This window comes from Triticum dicoccoides, chromosome 7B, assembly GCF_002162155.2.
Source record: "Triticum dicoccoides isolate Atlit2015 ecotype Zavitan chromosome 7B, WEW_v2.0, whole genome shotgun sequence".
Taxonomy (NCBI): Eukaryota; Viridiplantae; Streptophyta; class Magnoliopsida; order Poales; family Poaceae; genus Triticum; species Triticum dicoccoides.
Window position 1 is genome coordinate 266,605,662 of NC_041393.1, and position 15,800 is coordinate 266,621,461.

Genomic DNA, 15,800 nt, shown 5'->3' on the forward strand with positions numbered 1-15,800 from the left:
GCCACACCCCTCCCGATCAACAGGACCCCCATTTCGACCATAGGAGGTCTGTTTCCTTCGTTTTGCAGTACGCCAGGCCCCTCCCGATCAACAGGGCCCTGTTTCGAACGTGGCCGGTTGAACACAAGGCCGTTTCCTCCATTGTGCGGTACGCCATGCCTCGTTTCCATCGCATGTTCCGTCCAAGCCCTCCCGATGAACACGACCACGCATTCCGTTCCGACCCAGCCGGTTGGCTCCCCATGAACACGACGACGACGTTGTTTCTCCATTCCGACCCAGCCATGTACGTATGCGCGATAGGCGTTAGAGACCCTGCCCGTATGTACGTACGTGGCCGTATTTTCTTTCTTGCACCCTCACTGCTGTACGTACGTGTACATGCTACGTGCGCGCCTCTACTATGACACGTGCACGCCTCTACATCCACCAGTATATATGTACGTACACGTTCGTGACCAGAATGACAACGCTACGTACGCTTCGACTAGGTGGGTCCCGACTGCCAGGCACTTCCTTGCGTGCGAAGATGTAGCTGGTGGGTCCCAGCAGTCAGGGGGCGAATCGTTTTTCTTTGCCCGGACGCACTTCCTTGCGTGCAAAGATGTAGCTGGTGGGTCCCAGCGGGGTGGGGGGCGAATCGTTGTTTTTGCCCGGACGCACTTCCTTGCGTGCAAAGGTGTAGCTGGTGGGTCCCAGCAGCCAGGGGGGAAGCGTTTTTTTTGAAATATGGTGGCCCGTTCGGTGGGTCCCCGCTGTCAGGTGGAGGAATAATTATTTTGCGCGTAATAAGGAGGCACTTCCTTGCTGCGGCCGTGGACCCAGCTGTCAGCCTCTCCACGTACAGTCCACGTCCGATGGAAGCCATTCCTTGACCACGTTGACCACGCCACGCTGAGAGCACCAGACCGGTGGACGACGGCGAGGCCTAGGAAGGGGACGACGCAGAGCCGGGGAAGACGCAGTAGTGGATGCCCACGCGTAGAGGAGTACTAGGGTTCACTGGTTCGCTGCGGTGTGAGGCTGCCGTCGCCGCAGAATAACAGGGGGTGTGGGTGAGTAGAGGGATGGCCTGGCCAGCGGTGGGAGTAGTAGGGGGCGATGAGGCCTCCGCCGCATCGCAGCCGGCCACGGGAGGCAGGAGCATGAGGCACGAACGGCGCTGGTTTGGGCGGCTGGAGCAAGAAGACCAGAGGTTGAAGAAGCACTAAGGCCGTTGGATGGACATCATACGGTCACTGGAGCTAGAATCGTGCATATATATTGACTAACTTGACAAAGCCCTCTGTCCCCGTCAACTTAGTAGGCCCACAAGTCAGCCTGCCACTATACTCGGTCCCAGCTAACAGGGGGAGTATTCATTTTTTTGTGCGTAATAAGGAGGCACTTCCTTGCATGCGAAGATATAGCTGGTGGGTCCAAGCTGTCAGCGGCGGTAACATTTTTTTCGCGAAATACTGAGGCCCTTTCGGTGAGTCCCTGATGTCAGGTGGACGAATCATTATTTTGCGCGTAATAAGGAGGCATTTCCTTGCGTGCGGCCGTCGACCCAGCTGTCGGCCTCTCCACGTACAATTCACTTCATATGCATGTCGATCATTGGCCACGTTGACCAGGCCGCGCTGAGAGCACCAGGGCGGTGGACGACGGCGAGGCCTAGGAAGGTAACGACACGGAGGTAGGGAAGACTCAGCAGTTGTTTCCCACGCGGAGGGGAGTTCGACTGAACGAGGGTTTACTGGTTCGTCTGCCATTGACGGAGAATAACAACAGGTGTGGGTGAGTAGAGGGATGGCTAGGCCAGCGATGGGAGTACGGTGGGGCGGTGAGGCCTGCACGGAAGCACAGCCGGCCGCGGGGAGGAGGGAGTAGGCAGTCCCGCCGGCGCTTGTTTGAGCGGCTGGAACAGGAAGAGCAGAGATTGAAGAAGCACGACGGCCGTTGGATGGCCATCCAACCGTCACTGCTTGTGCATCAACTTTTTTTTAGGAAAGCCTCAAATCTGTGGAAAACAGCATACAGCCCATCTACCATTATTTCTAATAATTTACAGCCCATTTGCTAATTCTTAAGGTTTTTTTGGAGCCCATATTCTTGTTGTTAGCATTAAAGCCCATATTGTGGCCACAGTTAAAAAATTATACGAAATTTTGCATATTTCGGTGCGGTCCGAACTGTTTTTAATCCCGAAATTTCGACTCACATTCAAACTGATTTTAAAACTAAATGTATATCAATATAAAATCCAACAAATTCTCCACGCATAAAAATTAATGTAATTTAAAATCTCGAAATGAAAAAAAAGATATTTGAAACTAATTGTCGCTTTGATGTGTTTTAAAAATGTACAACCCATTTCTCATTACTGATGGGCCATTTTCTCGACCAGTCGAATGAAAGCTCTCCTCGTCTTGAAAGATTTGCAGTCCAACAGGCCTGACAAAGCGACTTACTTGGCAAATCACAAAAAAACTGGGCTGTGGCCGTGGACCCAGCTATCAGCCTCTACACGTACTATACTCTCCCGATGGAATGTCATTGACCACATTGACCACGTCGCGCCGAGAGCACAAAGGCGGTGGACGACGGCGAGGCCTAGGAAGGGGACGACGCAGAGCCGGGGAAGACACTGCAGTGGATGCCCACACGGAGAGGAGTACCAGGGTTCACTGGCTCAGTTGCGGTGTGAGGCTGCCATCGCCGTAGGGCCTGGCTAGCGGTGGGAGTAGTAGGGGGCGATGAGGCCTCAACGGCAGCACAACCGACCACTGGAGGCAGGAGCAGGCGGTCTCTCCGGCGCTGTTTTGGGCGGCCGTTGCAAGAAGAGCAGCAATTGAAGAAGCAGCATGACCGTTCTATTTAAATCCAACGGTTACTGCTACTAGAATCGTTTGTTGACTAAGTTGACAAGCCCTGCGTACACGTCAACATAGTAGGCCCACAGGTCAGCCTCCCAACCGGTGCGCCCCAGATGTCAGTGGGAGGAATCATTTTTTCGCGTAATAAGGAGGCAGTTGATTGCGTGCAGCCAGGCCAGCGGAGGGAGTAGGTTGGGTCGGGGAAGCCTGCGCGGCATCACAGCGGGCCACCAGTGGAGGGAGCAGGCAGTCCCGCCGGCGCTAGTTTAGGCGGCTGGATCAGGAAGATCAGAGATTGAAGAAGCACGGCGGCTAGAATCGTGTGTTCACTGACAAAGCCTTGCGTAAACAAGTTAGCCTCGAAATCTGTGGCGTGTACAGCCCATTTGCTATTATTTTTATAATTTTTACTCATTTTCTAATTCATATGGAATTTATTGCAGCCCGTTTTCCATTTTTAGAATTGCCGGCCATTTTCTGGTCAGTACCAGGGTCAACAAATTAACTAAATATGTGGGAAATTTTTGCTAGGGAACAAAATATTCTTAATCCAAAAATTAATAGCCATACTAAAACAAATTTAAAAATAAGTTAGTACTATGTCATGTTAAATCCAATGAAGTACGTATAAGATATCAGTGAAGAACAAAATTCAAAAAAAAACTAATATCCCATTTGCTCGTCTTGAAAGATTTGCAGCCTAGTAATTCGGAGAAAACAAATAGGCCTAGCTTGGGTATTCTTCAAAAAGAAATACTGGGCTACCTATTTTCCCAAAGAACTGGTGCATGAGCATTTAGCTTTATTTATTTATTTACTTATTTTTGTTTAGGGGACCATGAGCATGTACCTGGGCCAGATTCATGTGAGAGCGTCCCTTCCAGTTAATTATGGGCTTCTCTATTGGGCCTTCATCAGTGGGCTGCATGTTATCAACAAGTGGAAAATGTGTTCCGTACGAAAAATAGTATGAGCTACGTACGGTACGAGGCACTAAAGGATCGAACCGTGCAACGACTTCCAAAACATTGTGTTTGTCGTTCTAACAACACATTTATAGTCAACCAACAGACGAAATATACTACTGATTGTACATTGAAAATAGCAGCAGCAGCAACCAGGGCTGGGGGGTGCAACAGAAGCAGTAAGCAGGCCAGAAGAGTGAAGACGCAACTCTCTCTTCCAAACCAAACATCAGCCATCATTACAATGGCTACCAAAAAAGAACAAGTGTATGCATCAAACTAAATAAAGATCCTACTACACCAAGTGTACACATCGAACTAACTGGCTTAGTTAGACATTACTATTTATTAAGCTGTAGAGATTGGCTGACGGCTTGAACCAGATGGGTGCCTGACGGGGGAAACTCCAGCCAGTAGGTCGAAGTCTGATACTTGCGACCCTCTCTCCTACTTTGGGGTGCAGAGCGTGGCGGCACATATCAGGGTATGGTGCATGCAGAGATGCATGGTACGCTGTGTACACATAATTTTGCCTGATGAACGAAACCGCGCTGCCATCATGATCCTTGCCGTCAGTTATCTCCTGGTTAATCGGATAATTCAGTCCGACAAACAGAGAGCGTGTGCCAAGGCTACTTACCAGCCTCCAGTCCAAAATTCCTGAAGGCCCAGAGAAGCTGGGATCCTGCTCAAAGACCTTGTAGTGACTGTGATTGTATTCCGCGAAACAACACGTCTGGTATGTGCGAACGATCATCAATCTTTCGCCGTCATCTGATCGAGCCAGGAACCACCTGCAACTGCCATGCCGCTTTTCTTTGAAAGGTTCTGGGATTAGGAAGGGTAGGGACACCAGGCGGCCTACAACATCATATCAAGTTGGAGTCAAATAAAAAAGGGCTCTTGATTTAGTCAATCTTAAGAATAGCATGTTATGAGCATGAATATTTTTTCAGTAAATGTTCACAGTAATATAAGCAAGCCATCATGATATCATAGGAAAGTAACATACTGCTGTAACAGCCGTTTATAGCGATGACTGGAGTAGGCCAGCAATATGTCCAGCCATAGAAGGAGTCGACAGTGTAAATGAAGCCCTTGTGTCCAATGGCATCAGAGAACCATGGAGGATGTATGATCCTGCGATGGACGTGCAGATTTATCCACTTACCGCAGTGACCTGTCAGATAGGCGAGACCGCGGTTGAAGAACGCAATTAGCCTGAAATCTTTATAATTCCCAGATCTTGTCGGCACTTGGCAGATTACAACCTTGATATCATGTTGGCTGCTGTAAGATTCCGAGTATTCTCAACCGCGGTGCCAAAGCAGTGAAGTGTTAATCGAAGGAAGGGGGATCAATCACCGGGTGTAGACCTCCACGAGCATCCAGCTGCCGCGACCGTCAACGAGCACCATCCAAGACGTGTTCATGCCGACCCAGTACATATCGTTAATGTAGCTGAGGCTGACGGGGATCGCATCGCAGTGAAGGGGGTTGATGCTCGCCACCCTACGATCGTTATGCTGCGTGACACGTTGTTTCTGAAGATCAGGCGACATCAGCAAGCAAGGAGCTGGCTTAAAAAGCTCCGGCCTAAGGGCTTTGAGTAAACGGTTCAGCCCCGACGAGCACGCGGCGAGCGGCATGGTACTGAGATTGTCCACAGCGAAACAATGAGCTTGATTACCTCTGTGGGGAGCGAATTCCAGCCACTCTTTCGGCGGACGCTGCTCGGTTTTGCCATTGTTAGTGCTTGGGTTTCGGACGAGGGGGGAGGCGCCTTAGCGGGGATGGAAGCTTGGACGAGATTATGTGCAGACAAAGATGGAGAAGCGAATATGTGCTGCGGGAAGTGGACAGGTGATGATGACTACAGCACGCCACTTGACTTACGAGACACATACCAGCAGCGTAGGGTCATATCGATGCCAGACAACTTGCTTGAGTGATCACAGTACTGGTACTCCCTACAGTACCTACTACAGTACTATGCTCTAGCTTGCTAGAGTAGAGTAGTAGAGTAGGACTCTACTCTACTACTAGCACCGAAGGAGTAGTATATTCTAATCTAAAATAGTTACAAACTTCGATGCCCGGTCGTGGAACGACTACGAACCGTGCTCAAAGACCTTGTCTACGTGGTGTTTGGACTTATATTCAAAAAAATAGCAAGATGCTCGTGCATTGCACGGCACACCATCATCACCAACTCGGTTTTCTATAAGAGTAGATATATATATAGATATAGATAGATAGAGACTAGGGAGTACTAGTAAGGACACCATCTACTGCTTCGTGTGCTACTCCTGCGCTCCATTCGGCGGCCGCAACGTCCCCCCTACAACCACTCCCTCCTGTGCTCCATTCGGCGGGCGCTGTTGAAATCTGGGGAGCGCACTCTCGCGACTGCTGGCAGCCACGACTTCACCAATGACGACTTGTTCCCCAACCTCGGCAACCTCTTCCTCAACGACATGGGAGACAACCTCAACGCCAACGGTGCTGCTCCCGTTGCACCGTATGTGTTTCTGTCCTTCCTGTTTGAAATCATGGTAGAATTCATGTTTCTACTCTGTATCCTACTACTATGCTAGTCCACATGATTAGTTTCATCTCTGTTATAGCCGTCATGATTTATTTTCTGCTTATTCGGATTAAATCTCGTAGTAACTTGCTCACATATTCAACTGGCGCAACGTCCCCTACAACCACTCCCGTTTCATGGATGGCCTGGTCGATTCCTCCAAGGAGCCCTTCATCCACTGCTATGAGTGCCCGATGCCGTTTTGTGGCTCACCGGCGGACATGGTGCATCACCTCACGGATGCGTGCAGTGGTCACTGCTGGCCCTTGGCGGAGAACATCAAGTACAACATGTGCTACCGGTTCACCATGCCGGAGTCGCTGGAGGATCACCGCCGCCTGCTAGTCTCGGAGGAGGACGGCAACATCTTCCTCTTGATCGTGGGCACCGGCGAGGCCCGTGCAGGCCGCCGCCCCATCTTTTTAGCGTGCATCAGGGGCGTCGCCGCTGATGCTGACACTGACACGAGGCAGATGTATGGGTGCAAGGTCAATGTTACTACCCCTCTGGGTCACGTGGGCAGCGAAACCGGCCTCATCGGACAGACTTGGAATCTGAGGAGCTGGGACTATCCCGCCAATGTGGACTTTGAAAACCCATGGCATCCGTTCTATCCTTTACCTACCGACTCGGTGCACGAGGACTCCAAGGAGGTTCACCTGGACATACGCATTATCAAGTGCACTTAGAAAACATGTAGTGTGTGTGTGGGCGCTTATGGCGCGTGTCTTTGCCGCTTTTGATTCTGTAAGATTGTCGTTAAACTTGAGTGGCTTTCGCCGCAGTCCTTCCTTTGAACTGCTCCTCTCAGTGAGCTGATGTAAGACACTTTGGGTTTCATTTGATAATGGAACCAGGGAGGAGCCTCCCTGTTCTTCTAAAAAAATACGCATTATCAAGTTAAATGTTGATCATTAGTCTTCGCTCAATGTAATCCGATGTCTAAGCATGTGGAGACTTCCATGCAGGATCTTGCTCTATTGGAGTATCGCGCATGAATAAAAGTGTATCCGTTTATGGTTTAGTCTAGAATCTTCCATGTATGAATGTTTACTACAGTGCTGGTGAAAGACTTATGATGAACCATTTCTTACATCTCCTCTGCCCCCTTGCAAGTCATCCTGATTTAATCCCTCCGTCTAGGTGTATAAGGGCATGGTTAATATTACTTAATAGTATAGCCAACTGTTGACTATAAGAAAGTGCCATGTCATCTGTAGCCAACATGTATAACAATCGATACTCAAAAACTAATTATTAAAGATCATTTCTTGCAAAGCACAATAAGTGTTATTTCTTCACAAGTTTTGGATGCAGGTTGAACAGTTGAATGCTTTTGTTTGCAAAAGATACCTTTTTATCTATTTCACCCGGATGTTTGTGAGCTCTAGAGATGAGATAATATCCGAAGAAACCTATCGGTACCCGTTACACATGAGATGACCCCCACATCCTTTGTCAAAATAAACAACTCCCCAATCAATGCATTTCACTCTTCGGTGCAACACACGGGCACCTTACTACTATAGATTAGTACGACCAAAAATTGAACTAACATTATATATAGTACGATAAATACTGATGCATGTCACCTAAAATTATATCATTCAAAACTATGTTCAAATACGAATCCAACGATATAGTTTTTTTTGACATGCACTAACATTTTGTCAGTTAAATCTTCAGTCAAATTCAATGGGGGACAAATAAACCATGACCGATGTAGTACAAGTGTAGAGGGCGGCGCTGCACGGGAGTCTCACCTCTCACCCCGCTCATGGCGCGGAAGTAAAGTCGTCATATCACAAAACCCAACCACTCCCAGTAATAAATGGCCTGGTAAAATAAATGGACAAGCAACCATCACATCCCTCTGTCTTTTTTGCATTTCATCTCTCTGCATTTACTTTCTCCGGTTCATCTCCCATGCTCGATCCGTAGCTACTACTCCTAGGGCCAGTTCTTTTGGCGGCTTCCCCATCTTTTCCCACAAGATTAGTCAAAGTGGAGAGTAACAATAAGGCGCCTCACTCGTTTATTTGGGCTTCTAAACTACTACCCCGTCCTTGTTTATTCCTCACTATTGTAATTTGTGCTAAATTTTGACCAAAGATTTAACTGATAAAATGTTACTCAAAACACTTAGGCGCGGTGCATCTAGGTGTGTATGTCATCTTACGAAAACCAAATAATCCGAAAACACTTAGGCGTGGTGCATTAACTTCTACCTCGTTTCTTGTTTCTTGAAATATCAACCAATAAGAGATAAAGAGTGTGCATGCTTTTAATGACTTGAGATATCAAACACGATATGTAGTGGTTAGTTCATTGCATGCAATACTATTAGTTAGCAAATAAACATTAACGTTTCTCGTTTTCTCCTCCTCCTTGGTCACGGTGCACAGAGAAATAACCACAGAGAAGGAAGCTAAAAGTAAACAATCAAACGAGCATTTTTGCATTTGTTTTGCATTGAATCGTTTCACAAGCTTGACTAATGTCGTTTTTCCACTTTTACAAAAACCGCATCGTAATGTTCAAACGTGCATTTGCACGTACATCAGTAATAGTAGTACTCCCTCCGTCTAGGTGTACAAGTCTTCCCTCCTTATTGGTCACCGTGCACAACCAAAGATGACTTATTGACCTGGACGGAGGGAGTAGCACAGTCTGCAAGCATATATCGAGAGAGACGTGCAGTCCGATAGTATATAGTAAAGTTTGTGCTATATGCACGTACTTGCGAAATGCGTAATAATACACAACGTTTCCAAAGTTTCCCTTTTACATACTTAATTAAGGATGCTAAAAATTCCTGAACATTCGGGATTTATCATTTGCGTCCCAAAACTAATGAGATCGCCTTACGAAACAAAAATTATACTCCTCCTAAAAGCCACGGCGCTCGCAGGAGCGCTTGCGGCGCGCCACGAGTGCCCTGGTGCACGGCCGTTTCCCAGCACGCCGACATAACGCCGCTTCCTCAGCCTCGCAACTCGCGAGGTGATGATTGGTGGCTTGCCGGCAGGCGAGCGCGATCTCACCGGTGTGGTGATCCGGCACCAACAGGTACTCCTCCTGGCTGGAAGCGTGCACCCGGTCCACGTACCGCCAAGCGTAGATGAGGCGCTTGGGCCCGACTGCACTCAGGGCGTCGGCACGGGCGTCCTCCGCCACCCTCATGACCCTCGCACGAGCCTTCTGCCAAAGAACCAATTGCTTGACTATCTCAGACGCGACATAGATCTCCTAGAAAGCTTGTTGCGCGGTGCGCTTCTCTTCCTCGGCCTTCTTCTCCGCCTCTATTTTGGCGCGCTCCGCTGGCGGCAAAGCCTCCCACAAGGCAACATCCATTTTTTTCCAAAGCTCCTCAAGGCTGGGGGGCTCGGCGGGTGGCGCGGCGTTCTCCTCGTAGCGGGGAGCCGACGCGTCCTCCAACGCACGTGTTGGCGAGATTGAGAACGCCGACGCGTCCACCTGATGCATCGCGTCTAGGAGCGGAACGCCGACGCGTCCTCCTCGACTAGTGGCGGCGAGGAACGGAACGGCGAAGCGTCGCGTCGCGGCGCGGAGCGGAACGCCGACGCGTCCTCCTCGACTAGTGGCGGCAAGGAACGGAACGGCGACGCGTCGCGTAGCGGTGAGGAGCGGAACGCCGACGCGTCCTCCTTGACTAGTGGCGGCGAGGAACGGAAAGGCGACGCGTGACCGTCCGCGTGGTGCAGCGAGGGGCTCCTAGGGCTTGGGAGGGGAGATGCCATGGTGGTCGACGTGAGAGGGAGGGGGAGGAGATAGCGATGAACGTGAACGTGAGGGAGAGGAGATAGCGATGTCGTGGGAGGCGCAGTATTTATAGCGAGCAATGGCACACCTGCGTAAGATATGGACTGAGCTGCACTGACTTAACTGCAGGTCCAGTTGCGTCACTGAAATGTGGGCCAGTACACTACTGGGCCCGTATGTCAGTGACCCAATGCACCTGAAGTTAAGTAAAAGCTATGTGGGCATATTTGTTGGAGTAAATTACGGGGGAGCAAAGGGGTGGAAATATTGCTGGTCACAACGGATTGGACGAGCGTGGGGGGAGGAGAGTCATGCATGCAGATTTTTTCACACGGGGTGGAGTGGTGGGACCGCCGGAGGGAGAAGGAGAGTTTGGCAGGCATATTGTTTCCACACATGGAGAGGAAAAGATTTGGAGACGAACGGGCTTCCTGCAGGTATGGGGAACGGTGCATAATAAGTCATCTTGCATGTCGGGCTAGGTATAGTCTCAAGTCACTAAAAACATACACGCCCCACACATGTTCATATTTCAAGGTGCACTAAATTATTGCATGCGATGATTAAGGCTGGCCATCATGGTGGTATCTTAGCTGGTACACGGGAATAGCAAACATGCTGATGTGGCAAAGAATTAAAGAAGAGAGGGGGGTTAGACTAACTAGTGTTCATGCATGCATTAGTAAACACATTTTTTTGTGAAGAATGACAACATTAGTTGAGTACTTTTGAAGACTTCAAAAACTATTCCACCGCCTCTACTATCTTGCTAAGAGTAGGTGAAAATTTTGAGTCGAGCCCTTTAAACTAGAAGGGAGGTAGTGGTACTCTAATAGCTAGGTGTGTAAGTCATCTTACGAAAACCAAATAATCCCAAAACACGTAGGCGCGGTGCATTAACTTCTACCTTGTTTCTTGTTTCTTGACATATCAACCAATAAGAGATGAGGGTGTGCATGCTTTTAATGACCCGAGACTATCAAACATGACATGCAGTGCTTAGTTCATTGCATGCAATACTATTTAATTAGCAAATAAACATTAATGTCTCTCGTTTTCCCCTCCTCCTTGGTCACGGTGCACATCCAAAGATGACTTACTCACCTAGACGGAGGGAGTATTAATATTCACAATGTCAAATCAATATTTTTACACTCATTATAAAACGTAGTTCTTATACTCATTATAATCAGTATTGTAGATATTGATATTTTTAGTATAAATTTGGTTGTGGGATTTCATTGATGCCTGTCAAAGCATGGAGGAAGCGGAGCTTAGGGCTTGCATTGCCGGTCTCTACATAGGTATTTCTCTTCATAATCCTGTAATTTTAGAGACTGATTGCGCTTTTGTGGTAGCGTCTGTTGCGTCGGGGGACTATGACAGGTCTGCTATGCGTGACCTGAAGATGAAAGCGTTGAGCATCTCGAAGTTGATCAACAATCTTCAATTGTCAAAGATTAGCCATTTGGCTAATAAGGTGGCACACTTAATCGCTAAGTATAGCTTTGACAATAGATTAGATGGTATTCTTGTAAATAACGTACCGCCCTGTGTGGTGAATATTGTATCGAATGAGTGTACTGGTGTGGCTGGTTAATTAATATAAGGTGGTGTTTAAAAAAAGTATATATTTGGTCAAACACTTTGCAAACGGTTGACGTGAGTAAAAAGGACCAGAGGGAGTATCATGCATGCGGAGTAGGCAAAAAAAATTGCTCATTTTTAGCTAGTCAAAGTCTCAAAGGGCACGACCGCGCGAGGGAGGCGAAGGTCGTGGGAGGTGCGATGGTTGATGGAATTAAGTGAAGTTACATCCACGCGCCGGCATGGCGTGCGAACAGGCAGAAGCTATACCGTCAGGCCTACGATATGGGTCTAGTACACATGGCATCTAGTGGGTCTCGCATAGTTCTTGAGAACTCTTTGGGGGCTTGCAGCCGTTTATCCACCAGGCAAGCCAGCAACCCCACGCCGTTTGCACGCCCTATCGTCCCCGTCTTCTACCTCACAACAGTTTGCTCCCAGTCGTCCCGTCCTTTCACATTAGTTTGCTCCCAATTTTTGCGGGGTACAACAGTTCAACTTCTCCTAACCCTCCTCCAAAACCCATGGCCTCCCAAATCTCCAAGGTCGCTGCTGAGTACCAGGTTAGATCCATCACCGGTGATCAGTTCATCGTCATCTACACATGTGGATCCGCGACGGTGAAAGCATGGCTTGCTCGCTTCCTGCGCATGTTCAACACTTCAACAGATGAGTGGGTCGCTGGGCTAGATGTTGAGTACACCACAGTCTTGGGACGAGAGAAGGATCTAAAGGACGAAGAGAGGAAGAAGCCCGCCGTGATCCAGGTTTGCATACATAACATTTGCTTGGTCTACCACATATGCCATGCCGACATTGAGTGTCAGGATTTTAAGAACTTCCTCAAGGACAAAAGAGTGAAATTCATTACTGTAGGCTTTAAGAATGACAAAGAAGTCCTGCGTCAGATAGGTCTCATTATAGGCCAGCCCTTCGATCTGTAGAAGGCAAGCCTGGTGTCCTCCTCTCAACCTTCAATGCTGACCTTGGCAGCAGCCATGATTGATCCTTCGTACGCTAAACTGAACAAACCTCATCACGAGTTTCATCATGCATGGGAGTCGAAGACATTAGATGAAGATCACATCCTGTACGCAGCAATGGATGCCTACCTTTGTTCAAATATCTACATGGGTTGGATGAAGAAGTAGAGCCCAGTGTCCGGTTCAAGCAAAGAAGCATCGGCGAAGAGGAAGAGGAAGAGGGACGAGGACGAAGTCGAGGACGTGGACTCGGACTCCAAGTAGGTGGCAGTGCCATCGCTCATGCAGGTTCAACTGCAGTGTCAAGCTGACTAGTTGCTTAGTTTATTTTCAAGGGTGTATTGTGCTGAGGCCCCAGCAGAACTATGTTTATGTTCTTTCTCGTTATTTGAACTGTTTAGTACGTAGAGTAGTACTAGTACTATGTCTTACTACTGTTCTTCTTGCAGTTGGTACTACTGCTCGTACCTTCGTGTTCCCACTGTACTTAATACGTTCGTACTAGTAGTATAATTTGGGTCAGTCGATTTGTGAAAGAAGTTCGACGGAGCGAAGGAAGAAGACGGCAGAAGAGGTGGAAGAAGCCCTTCTAGCCATCCATGTTGCATCAAACGGCTCACATGAGTCGACTGACCCAAATTGCTCCTTCAGATTGTAGGATCCACATGGCATTCAAGGTCTCGAAGGTAGATTTCGCGTCCGCACCCGGTTTGCGAGCTCGACGCGCGCGCAACCGGGTTCCGTCGCGACAGCCACCATGCGCGCCTCCTCCGCGCGGGCGGAGACGACAATGACACGCTAGTTCCTCCTCACCGGCGTGCTGGAGCACGCGCTCGTCCTCCTCTTCGTATGCTACGTGCATAGACGCGGCTCCACCGGCTGCTCGCGTGCTTGGTAGCGCGGCGGCATGGCGAGGAGGGACTGCAAACGACATGAGCGGGCGAGCCTTCGGCTTCATGGCACAGGGATGGCGGCGACACGGCGGTGATGGGCGAGAAATTGTTGGCCGGAGCAGGCGGGCGCCGGCATGCGCAACGGCGGCGGCAACATATTGATGAGTGCGCGTATGGGAGCTTACTTTAGTTTTATATGAGGTTGGTCAAACTTAAAGGAAACCGTACTAGTACACGTAAACATTAGACTTAGGCAGCGCTTTTTTTTTGAAGTTAGTACCACAGCCATGATACGGAATCCTGTGCAAGCGCGTGAACCGCGACCACGCGGTCGATCGAACGGTGTGTCACCGTGTCACGCTCGAAGGACATCCACCGAACCTTTTTTTGTTTGTGAAAACAATCCTCGAATATTACTCAACTTTTTTTCCTGGGAAAGTTCTTGACGCTGCAATATTTCCATATATTTGAATTTAGCTCCAGTTTGTGTTTACTTGGATTTGGATGTTTTAGGTGCGCCCTAGTTTTTCTTAATACTTTTTTTGTGTGTGTGACTGAGAGAGAACGTGTGTATGTGTCCATATGTGTGTTGTGGCGGAAGGGCAATGTGGAGACGGTGTGCGTGTGATACAGACATAGAGAGGTGTGAATGTGCAAACGATCATGCATGAGTGATACATAGACAGATGCCGATACGTTGTGTGTACATGAGAGAACGGTCTTCTAGTTCACTTGTGTGTGTGTGTGAGAGAGAGAGAGAGAGGGAGAGAGAGAGAGGAGCATCCGTAACACAACAACCATCTCTCTCGATTCGTCCGTCCCTCGCACGATCGCATGCAACATATGCATCAACGCGCACATTTTGACACCCTCACTCGGCCCCTGCCCACCTAAGGGCCCGCGCAATCTCTTCGTGAATACCCATTTCTCTCCTTAGGTTTGTTTTTGCTCAATATCTGACACACACACACACACACGCACGCAACACAACACACACACACTCCCCCGAGCACACAATTCATCCCCATCCAAGGTTATACAGCGGCCACTCTCGCTTGTGCTTCTTTGCACCCCAACATGCACAACATCTCAATCTTCAAAGAGGGCATCGAGCAGATCGAAGACGGCGACCACACCGCGCTAGAGAATGTAGGGTCATTTGGAAGCAGGGTGGTGTGACGACGGCTGACTGACTCCTCCCCCCACCCTCTCTCTCTCTCTTGTACAAAATTACCAATCCCTCTCTCCCCCGCACAAAATTGTCAATCCCTCAACCCATGAGATCCTTCCCCTCTCGTCCATGTTTTTCCAGCTCTCTCATCAAACATGTTGTCTCTTCTCCTTCCACGTATACAGAATCACGTATATTACATGTCTCCATCTTTCTCACAGACCTAACTTCTTCCTCTCTCTCTCTCTCTCTGTGTGTGTGTGTGTGTGTCCCCTTAGGTTTGTCTCCTACTCTCTCGTCCACATAAATACAATCTTTCCCGCCCTATCTGCTCCATCTTCAAAAGCTCTCTCTGCACGTTTCATTCACACAATGGGATATGTCAAAATGTTGCTTCTATAATGGCTGATGTAGAGTTTTGGTTGTTTTTGTTGCATCCTACAAAGTAATAACTATGAAATGCATTTAGATTCTCATTTGACTGGGATTATGTGAGTTTGAGCATGTTGTGAAGTACTATAGACCTTGTATACATCTTGGGATTCGACAATGATTGTAACTATTGAATTGTATAGACCATTACATTCGAAGTCAATAGCCTAATATATTTATTTCACAATTTCAACAAATGATTAGTTCACTACAAACTAAGAAAACAAATGTGTACTCCCTCCGTTTTTATTTAAGTCCACGTATTAGCATTGGTCAAAGTCAAGTTTTGTAAACTCTCAGAAAGCTTATAAGAAAAAATATTAACATATACAATAAAAAATAAATACCATTAGATTCATTATTGAATGTACTTCCACATCATACATATTTGTTATGGTAAATGTTTATATTTTTATATAAACTTGGTAAAACTTTAGGAAGTTTGACTTCGGTCAAACCTAATATGCAGAGTTTACTGCTACTACTCGCTAGTTGCTTAGCCGAATCACTCAACATGCCACACGGGGAGTCCAGTGTCACA